The sequence below is a fragment of the Chionomys nivalis genome, chromosome 12 (genome assembly GCF_950005125.1).
Source record: "Chionomys nivalis chromosome 12, mChiNiv1.1, whole genome shotgun sequence".
Classification (NCBI taxonomy): Eukaryota; Metazoa; Chordata; class Mammalia; order Rodentia; family Cricetidae; genus Chionomys; species Chionomys nivalis.
Genome location: NC_080097.1, coordinates 44,049,028 through 44,063,671, shown reverse-complemented (window position 1 = coordinate 44,063,671; position 14,644 = coordinate 44,049,028). Strand labels below are relative to the sequence as shown.

The window sequence follows — 14,644 nt, the reverse complement described above, 5'->3', positions numbered from 1 at the left end:
TTTGTGGGCTGGATGGCGGTTAACCCAGAAACTCACAATTGGTCAGAGTGCAGAGAATAAGTATCTGTGGAGTGCTCAGTCTTAAGTGGGATATCTATCTTACACCCTCCTCATCAAAGCTCAGGGAACATCTAAAAAGAGACGGTAGAAAGGTTATGAGTCAGAGGTCAGGAAGGGCTGCGTGAAGCAAGGTCTTCTGGACACTACAGGACCATTGCAGCAGCTGTGTTAGCTTGCACAAGACCTACACAAGAACAAGGTAGTCACCATTAAGCCCTAACCCTAGCTGAGGACCTTTTGAGAGAGTTGGTGGCTTCCAGGAAAGGGAGGGTCAATTTTTTTGGGGGGGGGGTAGGTCAGCCATGCTCCAGCGGGTGGCCCCACACCCATACATATATGGGCAGCACCAATTGAGCTCATTGAGCTAAATTTTATTTTTCAAAGAGAAAATGAAGCTGGGGAAGTAGGGGATGGATCTGGGAGGAGGAGTTAGGGAGAAGAGCAGGGAGTGAGCGAATGCAATCGAAGTACATTGTATGTGTGCACAAACTTCTCAAAGAACTTTATTTAAAATGAAAAGCATATGGAGATTTAGTAAGACTCCAAAAGTTGACCTCTGGCCCCCAACACACACACACACACACACACACACACACACAAACACACACTTTAGGTGTGTTCTTTAGGTACCTTCACCATGGCCCCATAGATGATCCTGGGGCTCTCTAAACTGCATTGCTCTCAAAGGATGCCATTTACAAGATTTAGAAATTAAGGAAAATTTAGCGTTTAGTTGACAAATTGAAACTATATGAGTTGGTTTGAGTACAGTCCTTACCTTGAAAGAATTTCCGTGTGTAAACGGAACTGCTAGGTGATTTGTGAGTGACGTTATTTAGATACAGGGCTCCACAGTAGCTTATCTTTAGTTTATCTTTAACCTCTTGCTTGCTTGAGAAACCTTTAGGAAGCCCAGCACTATTCCCGCTGGCAATTTCAATTTTATCAGTTGTGATAAAGTTTTAAACTTCAGCTAGATTCCAGCGACTGGCTTCTTTTCCAGCTCTCGTCTCTCTCTCTCTCTCTCTTTTTTTTTTTTTTTTTTTTTTGTCTTTCCTAAGTGCACAGATGTCTCCGGCTGCGCGACGAGTCGGTAAGGATTTGCTGTTCAGAATTGTCTACCAAATAAGGGACGCGAAAGCAGAGTGAGATGAATGAGCGCTTCCGATTTCAACTTTCAGTTTTTTTGATAAGTGGCTAGATTCAACGCCGGCCTTAAACCCGGTAAACCATACCCTGAAGGAATTGAATTTAGGGCTGGGACGCTAGACGGTGCGGAGAAAAGTGCGCTCTCTGGAACGCGTGGTGCCCAGAGCAGCCAGCTCCAGCCCGCGCCGAACTACCCCCCATTCCCAGGCCACAACCCCTGCTACCCGGGATAAGCCTAGGAAGTTCAACAAAGGGTGGAGGCCGGGCTAAATTGGAGGCCGCCTTCGGGGCGAGCTGGGGTCGGGGGAGGGGTTTGCGGCGAGTTTCTCTTTAAAAGCTCTGGGCGGGCGAAATCCTGCCCAGAACTGTAGCCCGCTCCTGCCCACACTTCGCCTTGCTTCTCGGAGGGGTCCTCTGCGATCGGCGTGGAAAGGGACTACAACTGAGAGCCCAGTCCCAGCCTGGCCACCACAGAGCCCTGCTGCCAAGTAAGAGAGCTAACTTTCACCCTCTTTCTCTCGCTGTTCCCAGGCTAAGGCGAGCACGCAGGCTCCATCCCCTCTCTTCCTCCTCCCTTGGGCCAGCTCCCGCCAGGAATGCAGGAGGACGTGCGGGCTGACAGGTCCCCCTACCCCCACCCCATGTCAGCAGCCTCGCCCAGTCCCACCTTAGGGGAGTCCCGGGAGGCAATCGATTTACCCCAGGAGCTGGATGCTTGGCTCCTGGGAACCCTGGGCGCTCCCGAACAGAGCGTGGAGCCTTGGGGTGCACACTGGAAGCCTTGGAGGGTACAGAGTGGGGAAGGGGCATCTGAAAGCTGGGCCAATGGCCTCAGTTCTGGCTTTGAGATACGGAGCTTGTGGTGGGGAGGGGGAAGGGAAGATACTAAAGTTTGACTGTTACTTTGGTTTTGGGCATCGTGGGACCTAGTGCCCAGCAATTGTAGAGCGCACAGGTTGCAACTGGGTTCTCTACCCAGCCTACCAGAAAGACTCTAACGAGAGAACCTGATCTTCGTGAACAGAGTAGGAGATAGGTCCCGGCACCAAATTTTCGTTCCCAAGTCTTCCTGGGAACCTCTACCACCGTTATCCAGGAGAGACTGAGCAGTAGGAAAAAACCTGCACCACAAACACGCAGATCTATTTTTGGTCCCTCTGTCCTACCCGAATTCCCTACTGGTGTCGTCGTTCTCCCCCTTCCCCAAGTCTTGGAGCCCTAGGGTGTAGTGACCAGACTAAAGCGACTCTATTCAGCCCCGATAGAAATAATTGAACGAAACATTCCTTTCTCCCCATCCCTCCCTGTCCTGCCGCGACAAAGAATACTAAGAACCTCCCAACCAACTAACCACCAACCAACCAATCACAACAAAACGGAATGCATGGTGGAGGGGTGCAGCTGCCTGGAGGGGAACTGAGTTACCTAAAGTGGTTAGGAAACCTCAGGTTCCAACAGAGGTGCACCATGCCAGACACGCCCAGATTTTAATCTCCCAAGTCCTCGATGTTGAAGAGATGCTCAAATCAGCTCAGTGGATACTCTCCTCCCCACACACATCCAAGTGCTGAAGTTCAGTAGTTCTGGTCTAGTGTTGAGGACTTGAGCCTCCATCTCTTAGCTGGAGCCCTCCCTTACATCACCACATTCTGTGGGTAAGTCCATTTGTCATCTTGAGAAAATCAGTAAGGCATGGTGACTTGTGTACTTAATTGGCCAGGGACTGGCTTGAGGGAGGGTGTATCTATTTCCTGGGTCTCTTCACACATAAGAGCTTGATTCACTGGACTGATCTTACCTTAGAGAGTTATAACTTTTACTTTTTTCTAGTCTTTACTTTTCCACTATCCTACCCTTTAGTCCTTGGGACATCTGTTAAACCCATGACAAAATGTGTGAAGCCCCGGAGTCCCTGGCTGTCCCTAAGGAGACTGGGTCTTAGTGGCCTATATTTGGTTTTTTTATTCCCTGTAACTTTTGTGTTCAAAAATAAAATCACTTATACATTCAGTGGTAACACAGAGAATAAAATACAGCTCTAAGGATGAAGCCCACATGAGAGCCTGACAGCTTGAAGCTTCCCTGAATATTCTTCTAGGATACTTCCATTTATTTCTCTTCTTCCCAGCTGGGAGCCTCTCCTGGCCTCTTTCCTAACCCTCTGACCCCTGGATGACTAGTTGGAAGGAGCTTTGTAAGGGAAGTGGATTTTCTGGGCTATGGCTGTGATCCTCAGAAAGCTGATGGATGTCTAGAAAATTCTACATTGTTTATTTAAGTTCTTTCGTGCCGAAGGCATTCAGATATGCCCTTGAAAGAATTTTGAAGAGTTATGTTCTTCTTGTTAGTTCCAACATTTTGTCCCAGTTACATTATGTCCCTTTTTTCTTTTCTCAGTTTTTAAAAGTAAATCTTGACACCATATGATTTTATTCATGTATGTCCATAGATCAGCACAACCCTGGAAACGTTAGATCACTGTGACGCTATTATTACTCTCAAGAAAGTGAACAAAGAGTCTTTCCTACCATCTATTACCCGGGCTATGTTAGATTTCCCCTCAGCTTTCTCCTGATGTCTGGAGATGAACTGTATCTGCTTGCTTTGTAAGATAGGCTGTACTCCTATTGTATGGTAGAGTTTTCAAGTTATTTCTCATCTATTTTCTGCAAAGTCCCACTAAAGATGGGTAGTATTTGATTCATTTTACCCTTAAGGAAACTTGCAAGTGTAGACATTGTCTTTGCAATGTAGCTGGTTGCTGGGCAATTCCTTGGATAAAATTGAATGGTCTTCGAGAATATCAATATGGTGTGCCAGCAGCTCCCTGAAGAAAATCCCTTAGCCCCCTGCACCTGGAGTTTATCACGTTTTGTCAAAAGACCCTTTGGGGAATTGTCCTTTTGAAGCTTGATATGATGAGCTACCAAGGGAGGAAGCACAGATTTGCTGCAGGAAAGCAGTGTTCTTCTCCAGGCTGAAGACACATGCCTCGTTCAGCTAGGCAGTGCCCTTCTTACCCTTTTTGGGCTTCTTGGTCTAAAAGTAGGATGAAAGAAATGACCGTATCTGGTTTCTAGAAAAAACAAAGGCCTCAGAGGAGAATTTGGGAGAGGACAATCACTGGTCTTTGAGTTTGAGCATCACATGGGTATTTTGAGTGCTGGCATCTTTCATACTAATGTCCCTAACTCCTATGACAAAAAAGAAGAGGACTCTGCATCCCCACTAGAATCTCCAGTTTCAAGATATTTTAGTTTATTTTGCTTTTGTCTAATGAGGGTTGGTAGCACCAGAGTGTTTTGGTATTTGGGTTTTATCACTTATGTTTATTTGCTTCTTAAATGCAGGATTAAGTCATTGTACATCTTATTACTATAGGTTGGGATTCTCCTTGCTCAGCAAGCAGTGTGGGAAGAAAGGACTTCTCATTTAGGGCATTCTGAATCCCTACCCCCAGCATGACTCTTTGAAAAGACATCCAATAGTCTTAGCACCCTCATCCCAGCCAACTGACTATAGATGAGCACATGTGTTCAGGGATTCTCAATTGTGCTGTTGACCTGTGTCTGTCTTTAAGCCCCACGTCTTGACTGTTAGTGTGTTTGAAACTAGAGAGTGTGCATGTGTCTTTAACTGTGTTCTATTCAGAGCTGTCTCAATGATTCTGGATCTCTTCAAATTCCATATGTGTTTTAGAATTGGTTAACTCATCAATATCCACAAAGAAGTCAGCTAAGATCAGCACTGTGTCGGATGTATATGTCAACAAGGGGAGTAGGCTCATTTTTAAAAAGTAAGCCTTCCAGTCCACAAGCACGGATGTTCTGCCATTTATTGAGATGCTCTTACACGTCTTTCAACAATGTCTTGTATTTTCAGGGCATAACGTCTGTGCTTCTTTTGTTGAACTTATTTCTAGAATTTTATTCCTTTGGATGCTGTTGTAAACAAATTTCTTTTTCCATTAATTTTTAGTTTACTCATGAAAAGCAGGTAGAAGGGGCTGGAGAGAAGACTCAGCAGTTAAGACCTTGTCATGTGCTTGTAGAGGACAAGAATTTGGTTCCTAATACCCACATGGTTCACAGTTGCATATAACGCTACCTCCATTCACTCATGTGCACAGACAGACACAGACACACAATTAAAAATAAATAAATAAAAATGTAAAGAAAGTATAAACAAATAACGTCGTTTTGGATGTTGATCTTGCATGACCTTGATGAATTCATTCACTGATTCCAGTATTTTTAGTAAACTTCTTAGGAATTTAAAAAGTATTATATTTTATGTATGTGTGTGCACACACATGCCACTGTACACATGTGAAAATCAGAGGACAACTTTCAGGAGTCCGTTCTCTTCTTCCACCATGTGGGTGCTGGGGATTGAAACTAAGGTCACGAACCTTGCTGCTGGCAAGAGCTTTCACCTGCTGAGCCGTCTTGCTGACCTGGTTTCTCAGGAGTTTTGAAAATGTGCATAGGTGAGTACATCCTTCAATAGGAGTGTGGTGTTCATGAGATGGAAGATGTGTGGTCTTCTAGAGAATGGCAGGACCAGAGGTGGGTGATTGTGGAAGCAGGTAAGGACAGATGAATGCAATTCCCTGTGGCCAGAGCTCTGGACAGCAAGCTGGTGCTAGTTCTTGTGATGCTAAAGAGGTAGAGGCTTGCTAAAGCTGGCACTGGGAGCCTGGCTGTGACTTAAAGTACAAGAGGATATCAGAATCCAGCTTAGGAGAAGACTTCTGCTTAGCGCTAATGTTGGTAGCTGAGAAAGTCTGTCCTGCTCAGTACAAACGAGAACTTTCCGGCCTCTGGGTACATGCCACTACCCTGTAGATGCCATTATCCCGAGTGAGCGCTGGAGTCTTGGTACCAGCTGGCTTCGTGCAGCCGAGCCCAGCCAGCTTCGCTGATGTGGCAGTTGGTGCCTGCTGCTGATGCTCCCTGGGTTCTCTCTCGTAAGAGCCAAGGCTGCCGTGGGCAGCACAATCCCAGGTCTGCGGCTTTTTAACCAGTTTCAGCACAGTACGCTACTCTAGCATACCCAGTCACTCCAGGAGAGCCGAAGATGTGGCTGTGGCCCCTGTTGTGAGGCCTGTGATTGGTCCCTCTGGGCGTGGCTGTCATGTAAAGAACCCAAGACTGAAACAATGGACTGTTGGACCAAGTTGTGCCTCCCAGACCCTGCAGACAAAATCTTGGTCTGGCAGCTCCTGGAGATGCCCAAAGTGTACAAAGCCAAGTCTGAGTCTCACTCAGGCTGATGATCAGGTCTTCTCTGATAAAGAGTCTTGGGACACTGCCACTTAGGGAATGAGTCAATGGGCTGTCCCCCTCACCACTTCTGATGGGTCATCTCAGAAAAAAACTTGACTTGTGTACTCCCCATGCTAGGACACCCACCATCACCCACCTAACATACTCAGCTCACCCCAACTCTCTGAGCCCCTCCATAATTGTATGTCCACCTAGACTAACCCTGAGCACTCCACGCTAAGGGATTAGCACAAAGTCTGCAGTCAGTTTCATCCCTGGAGATACCAGGCTTGTTGATTTCCAACAAACCTGGATTACTTCCTAAGTTTGTATATCATCCTGCCCCCTAGTCTCCTCTCTCCCTATTTTTTATGAACTTCCATCTTCTTCCAAGAGGCATGGAAAGTCAGACCAGTCTGATTAGTTCCAAGATGAGTTCCAAGATATGGTGTGTCTGCAAGTGTGTATATGTGTAGGATGGTAAAACCTGTTTCCCTTTTGGCATGTTAGTGGTTGATAGGAGGCCACATGAATAATAAGACCTCTATAGATCCCATAATCTTGTGAAACCATGTACAAAGTTGGGCATGTTAAGTTAGGCACAGTGATATGCTGACAGAGACAGGTGGATGACTGGGACTCACTGACCAGCCACTTTAGCCTACTTGAAAAGCAGCTAGAGGCCAGTGAGAAATTGTATCTCAAAACCCAATATGGATGGAACCTTGAGAAACAATACCCAAGGTTGACGTCTGACCTCAACATATATAGACACAAAACTAATTTTAAAAATGTAATACAAATGGAATGATACCCCTCCCAGATGCCTCCCAATCTGAGATTATATTAGTCATTGCCCTTAGAGCATTGGCTATGTATGAGCTAGTCACTACTCTGGATACTTTGGACTTTTTTTTTTTTTTTTTTTTTTTTTTTGGTTTTTCGAGGCAGGGTTTCTCTGTAGCTTTGGTGCCTGTCCCAGAACTAGCTCTTGTAGACCAGGCTGGCCTTGAACTCAGAGATCCGCCTGCCTCTGCCTCCCAAGTGCTGGGATTAAAGGCGTGCGCCACCACCGCCCGGCTTTTTACTTTGGACTTTTTATGTCACCCCAAGTACCCTATTACTCTTCTCTATTTGCAGAATCCAAGACTACTCTTGGGTGCCAACATTCTGTTCTTCTTAGCATTGTCTTGTGTGCAAGCCATGCTTCCCTTTTCCTTGAGTGATGCAGGTTGGCTATTTGAACCCAGTGTGCATCTTTGATTTGCGAGTTTCTCTATGACCTTTACATCTGATTGTGAGTTTCCCTGTCCCATCACTGTGGAGAACATACTGGACAGATGAGGTGTGACACTTCATTGTTACGTGTGTGTTACACATGTATGCACACATGTGTGCAGGAGTCCTCACCAATGCAGCTGCAATGTAGAAGCCAGAAGTTGACGTTGGAATGCCTTCCTCAATTGCTTCTATGCCTTATTTTTTTCAGACAGTGTATCTTATCGAGCCTGTAGTTCACAGTGTCAGCTAGGCTGACTGAGCACAGGGCCCTGGCTCCTGCCCCAAGTGCCAGGGTTATAGACCCAGGCTGCTGTGCCCGTGGGCACCGAGGATCTGCATTCTGATTCTCATGCTTGCATAAGAAGCGCCTTACCCACTGAGCCGTCTCCCTAGCCCCTCCATGTTAATAGTGGTTGATAGGAGGTTTTGCCTTTTCATCCAGTCTATGAGTTTCCAGTAAGCACATTTGAAAGTGTTTGAAATTGTTCCTTCAGCTTCCCAAGGGAACATCCTGGTCAAAGTTAGAGTTCACCCCAAGCCCGAGGTGGGCTGTGGGGAACCCTGACTAGTCACAACAAATTATGCCCACAAATCCCTCATTTTGAAGGCTGAAAAATATTCAGCTCTGTATAACTACCTTCTCACCACCTCGCCGAGCACCGAGCATTCCATCTGTATGACCAGAAGTAGACGGGACTGAGGTGGAATTCAGGGCCAGGCTAGGGGCAAAATGAATCAGGCCTGGACCAGTCTGGTGTCTAAAAGTCTCCATCTGTGTTTGGGGTATTCACAAGGACTTCCCTTATGCTCTGAAGGTACCTCATCTGCCCAAGGACAGTCTCGCTCCTGGAAGGGTAGCCAGAAACAGCCCCAGACCACCACTCGGAAATGCAGTCTTGACCCTGGGCCAAGACCATTCATCGCTCCTGTTGGCCTCAGCAGGAATCCCAGTCCAGCGAAGGAGACAGTCCTCACCTCAGTCCCTGATCTAATCTCTAGAGATGTCAAATAACATATTCTGACTGGGGACAGAGTTCTGCTGAGGTCCAACCCTGCTGTTCAGCAGCAGCATGGGCCATGTGCTCTCCTGTGGTGAGGTTGTCTCCCATGACTGTCTAGACCATGTATGGGGGCAGCAGGGTAAGAATGGGTGCTCTAGAACACAGACGTACAGATATGGGCTAGGGAAATGGCTCAGCAATTAAGAGCACTTGCTGCTCTTCCTTAGAAGCCAAGCCGGGTCCAGTTCTCAGCAACCACCCACATGGAAGCTCAAAACTGTCTGTAACTCCAGACAGTTAAAAATACTAAAATGACTTAATTATTAATTATTCCCTTTATTAATATATAGTACCCTTCTTTTTCTCTTCTGATTAATTTTGTGCCTGCTTTGTCCAGCTATTTATTTATTTATTTATTTATTTATTTATTTATTTATTTGGTTTCTGCTTTCCATTCTTTGACTCACCTTTTGGGCACCTTTATCAGTGGGGTGTATCTCTTGAGGCCTGTATAAAGTTGGATCTGGCCCACATGGTTCCACACACAGAAAAATGTATCATGCCGCTTTCTGGCTTTAGCTCAGCTGCCAGGTCAGTGTATATGGGAAAAAACATGCTGGAAGGGTAGCCTTGGATTATGGCATGAGCAAGAAATCCTACTTGGATAAATCCCAGGACAGGGTCCTCAAGATACATTGCCAAAAGAAAGTCATTAAGAAAGCTGTCACATAAACGTAAAAAATATACCTAGCCCAACAGATTAACAGATTAACCTAGAAATAATACAAGGAAAATGACTCCTCCAATGTTCACAACTTTTTAGTAACTGATTCCAAAGATTTCAAAGAAGATGAAATATGGAGCAACGAATTCAAAAGTGCTCACTGCATCAAGAGATGATGTGATTAGCAGGCTTGTGACATAAGAAGGCTCTGTAGGGTCTGAAGAAGACATTTGATCATATGCGTAGTCAAGACAGAGGAAATAAAAAGAGAACAAGATAGAAAGTCAGGAATGAGAAATTAAAACAAAAAAATCAGAAAAATCAGTTGATATCTTCAGTGACAAACTAGATCAGATAGAAGAAAAATAACACACTTGAAGACATGACGTTAAATAAGTTAGTAACAGATGGAAAGAAAGAAAAATAAGAGACCATGTGAGAGCCTTGGGGTACCCTTAAAAGATCAAATATTTGGCTTACCTGAAGAAGAGTTACAGGCTGAGGGCACAGAAAACCCATTCAATAAAATAAAAGCAGAACAATTTCCAAATCTTGGTGAAAACTTGAGAACCTAAGTACAGGAAACATTCAAACCCCTGATACTTCACTGTGACAAATTATAGTAAGATTGTCAAAAGGACAGAACAAAGAAAGACTTTTTATACTCAACAATATATTCAACAGAAATGACAAGTAACAGAGAAAGGCAAACTTCCTAGATGAACAGTTTATCAGAATACCAAGAGGGCATGTAATGAGATATTTAGGCACTGCAAGAAAATAACTACCAAGACCATTATACCCAGCAAGGCTGTCCATTATAGTCAAGGGAAAGGTAAGGATCTTTTATGACAAGGCTAAGCTAAAGGCATTCATAACTAGTAGACCACAATTATAGAAGATGGTAGAAAGAATTCTATACCAAGAAGAGAGAAATATAATAAACACCTTCATTAGAAAATATATATAAGTTTTTCGGGTCCTCTTTGTTGTCTAGGTTGTCTGGGGTTATGGACTGTAGGTTGGATTTTCTTAATGTCTGGAAGTCACTTATGAGTGAATACATATTATATTTGTTTTTATGGCCTGGATTATCTCACTCAATATGTTTTCCCCCTAGATTCATCCATTTGCCTGTAAATTTCAAGATGTCATTAGTTTTTACTGCTGAGTAATACTCCATTGTGTAAATGTACCACATTTTCTTTATTCATTCTTCAGTTGAGGGGCATCTAGGTTGTTTTCAGGTTCTTGCTATTACAAATAATGCTGCTGTGAACATAATTGAACACATGTCCTTATGGTATGATTGAAAACCCTTTGGGTATATACCCAACAGTGATATTGACGTGTCTTGAGGTAGATTGTTTCCTAATTTTCTGAGAAATCACCATACTGATTTCTAAAATGTACAATTTTGCGCTCCCACTAGCAATGGAAGAACGTTCCCTGTACCCCACAACCTTTAAAGAGAGACATACTTGAATCTATATAGGAAGGAGAAAAAGACAAGATCTCCTGAGTAAATTGGGAGCATGGGGGTAATGGGGGAGGGTAGAAGGGGAAGGGCAGGGAGGGATGGGAGCAGAGAAAAATGTATAGCTCAATTAAAAAAAATGGCCAAAAGCGGGGGGGTAGTTTGGAAAACCACCCATTGTCACAGCTACAGAAGTCTGATCTCTGGCTGTGGTCACAGCTATAGCTGATAAGCTTTATGTGCTCTATAGTGATTTCTTTTTCTTTTTCTGGAATAAAGTTTGCTTCTGGTTTAATAGACCAAAAAATTATGTATAAATTCCACTAAATACACCAAATCTACAAGTGAGAAGTAGAAAAGGCTCAGGCATTACCAATGGAACAAATCCTCAAATCTTCGAAATAAAAGAGAAAGAAATAAACAAAATCGACCAAAACTACTAAGGAAAATGTCAACAAAATCTGAGGATCAAGTGTGTAGGTGGATGTGTGTCTCACTCGTAGCCCTGGATGTAAATAGCCTTAATTCTCTAATTAAACACAGGCTAGTTGATTTAAAAAGAAGACCCAATAAAATCATATCCATAATAAATATCCTTAGCCTATGAGGACCCAAACAGAATGGAAAGATGAAATGACAGTTCAAGCAAAAGGATTCCGAAAGCAAGAGTAGATTAAATAAACAGACATAGAAACCGAATAGCTTAGATTAAGAGGGTTCCTATGTCTTGACCAAAGGAACCATTTGTCATGAAAAATATAGCAATAAATTTATATGCACCAAGCATTGGAACACTTAGTCTTTTCAAAAAAATATTACTAGACATATAAATGAGAGTGAGACAGCCCTTGTAGCCCAGCACATCACATCAGTGAGGCTTAGTGGACATTATATTCTCAAATAGATTAAATGTGATGTAAGAATATCCTTAACTGCTTAATTGCAAGCCAGTGAGAAAATACTGGGGACAAAAATGTATCACTTTCTGATAAGCAACAGTGTTTTTGATTGCCAGACAGCTACCCCAGTCCTTAGTCATGTTGCTCGTAGCCCTCTGGTGTTGACCTTTTCCTGAGCTCCACCGGATGAGTCATTAAGAGCCTCTGTTACAAAGTTCCCAGATATCACTCAAGCACTCAAGTTATAGTCAGTAGGATATTCTTCAAAGAAGGACGTATGGGACAGCCCCCCCTCCCCCCCGCTGCCCTGGCCTGCACAACCTCAGGATGCGTGGACCGAGCTGCGGAGTCTCTGCAATCATCTTCTGTGGCCGGCTGACACAGTTGGCGGACACCCTCTGCTCACAGTCCAGAGATTCCAGAATTTCCACAATGTCTATGATGCAACTTCTCTGCTGTGGAGTGTTCTGAGACTCTGGCTATGAAGAGACACCTCAGGATTCAGAGGGATGCTGAGAATAGTGCTTCTGTTGTCTGACCGCTCACCCAGTGGTAGTGTAGCCAAGAGGCTCCCCCTACCACCTCTCTCTGTCTTTGTCTCTCTTCCCTCTCCCTTCTCTCCCACCCCATGGTATATGCTGTGTTACAAAATGCCCTCGCACATTGATGCTGAGGCCAACGGAAGACATTGGATATCTCCTTCTATTGCTTTGTTCTTTGGAGACAGAGTCTGCAGCTGAACTTGAAGCCCTCTGTCTAGGCTAGGCTGGTTGGTCAGCGAGGACCCAGGATCCACCCATCTCCATATCTAATGCTTGGGTTACAAACACACACAGCCATGCCCAGCTTTTATGTGGCTAATCTGGATGTGAAATCAACTCCTCTTGCTTTCACAGTAAGCACTATTGTTATTGTTTTTATTGAGCTATACATTTTTCATCACTCCCCTTCCTTCCTCCCCTCTCCCCTTCCACCCTCCATCCTCCCCACTGCTCCCCACGCTCCCAATTTCCTCAGGAGATCTTGTCTTTTTCTTTTTCTCCTTCCAGGTGGATCCATGTATGTCTCTCTTACGGTCCTCTTTGTTGTCTAGGCTCTCTGGGGTTGTGTATGGTTAGCCTTTGCTTTATGTCTAATATCCACTTATGAGTGAGTACATATTTTATTTGTCTTTCTGGATCTCGGTTACCTCACTCAGTATGATTTTTTTTCTAGTTCCACCCATTTGTCTGCAAATTTTAAGATGTCATTATTTTTTGCAGTTGAGTAGTACTACATTGTGTAAATGTACCACATTTTCCTTATTTATTCTTCAGCTGAGGGGCATCTAGGGTGTTTACAAGTTTTGGCCATTACAAATAATGCTGCTATGAACATAGTTGAGCAAATGTCCTCATGGTATAATTGAGCATCCTTTGGGTATATGTCCAAGTGTGGTATTGCTTGGTCTTGAGGTAAATTGATTCCTAATTTTTTGAGAAACCATCATACTGATTTCCAAAGTGGCTGTACAAGTTTGCACTTCCACCAACAGTGGAGGAGTGTTCCCCTTACTCCACATCCTCTCCAGCATAAGCTGTCGTCAGTGTTTTTGATCTTGGCCATTCTGACAGGTGTAAGATGGTATCTCAGAGTTGCTTTGAATTGTGTTTCTCTGATGGCTAAGAAAGTTGAACATTTTCTTAAGTGTCTTTTGACCATTTGAGAGTCTTCTGTTGAGAGCTCTCTGTTTAGGTCTGTACCTCATTTTTTATTGGATTATTTGTTCTTTTGATGACTAGTTTTTTGAGTTCTTTGTGTATTTTGGAGATCATTCCTCTGTCAGATGTGGGGTTGGTGAAGATCTTTTTCCATTCTGTAGGCTGCCATTTTGTCTTGTTGACTATGTCCTTTGCTTTACAGAAGCTCCTCAGTTTCAGGAGGTCCCATTTATTAATTGTTTCTTTTAGTGTCTGTGCTACTTGGGGGTTATATTTAGGAAGTGGTCTCCTGCGCCAATGTGTTCAAGGGTACTTTCCACTTTCTCTTCCATGAGGTTCAAGTGGTTGGTTTTATGTTGAGGTCTTTGATCCATTTGGACTTGAGTTTTGTGCATGGCGCTAGATATTTTCATTCTTCTACATGTTGATATCCATTTATACAAGCACCACTTGTATAATATGCTTTCTTTTTTCCATTTTCCATTTTTAGCTTCTTCGTCAAAAATCAGGTGTTTGAAGGTATGTGAATTAATATTCAAGTCTTTGAATTGATTCTATTGGTACTACTGTTTGTTTTTATGCCGATACCAAGTTGTTTTCAGTACTGTAGTTCTGTAGTAGAGTTTGAAGTCAGGGATGATGATGCTTCCAGAAATTCCTTTATTGTACAGAATTGGTTTTTCTATCCTGAGTTTTTTGGTTTTCCAAAATGAAGTTTAATATTGTTTCAAGGTCTGTGAAGAATTTTGCTAGAATTTTGATGGATATTACATTGAATCTGTAGATTGCTTTTGGTAATATTGCCATTTTTACTGTGTTAATCCTTCCTGTCTAAGAGCGTGGAATATCTTTCCATTTTCTGATGTCTTCTTCGATTTCTTTCTTCAAAGATTTAAAGTTCTTGTCATACAGACCCTTCACTTGTTTGGTTAGAGTTGCCCCAAGATATTTTATGTTATTTGTGGTTATTGTAAAGGATGATGTTTCTCTAATATCTTTTTCAGCCTGCACATCATCTGTATATAGGAGGGCTACTGATTTTTTTTTTCGGTTAATCTTGTATCCTACTACATTACTGATGGTGTT

At 43.5% G+C, this 14,644-nt stretch overlaps 1 protein-coding gene across 1 annotated transcript in view; it reads left to right on the top strand.

The window, feature by feature from the left end:
* Positions 1-1,551: 1,551 nt before the first annotated feature.
* The window catches only part of Loxl2 (lysyl oxidase like 2), an 80,631-nt gene continuing 67,538 nt past the window's right edge, over positions 1,552-14,644 (top strand). The window contains exon 1 of the mRNA XM_057786752.1: positions 1,552-1,697. The gene's annotated coding sequence lies outside the window, so the exon portion shown is untranslated. The remainder of the gene's footprint in view (positions 1,698-14,644) is intronic.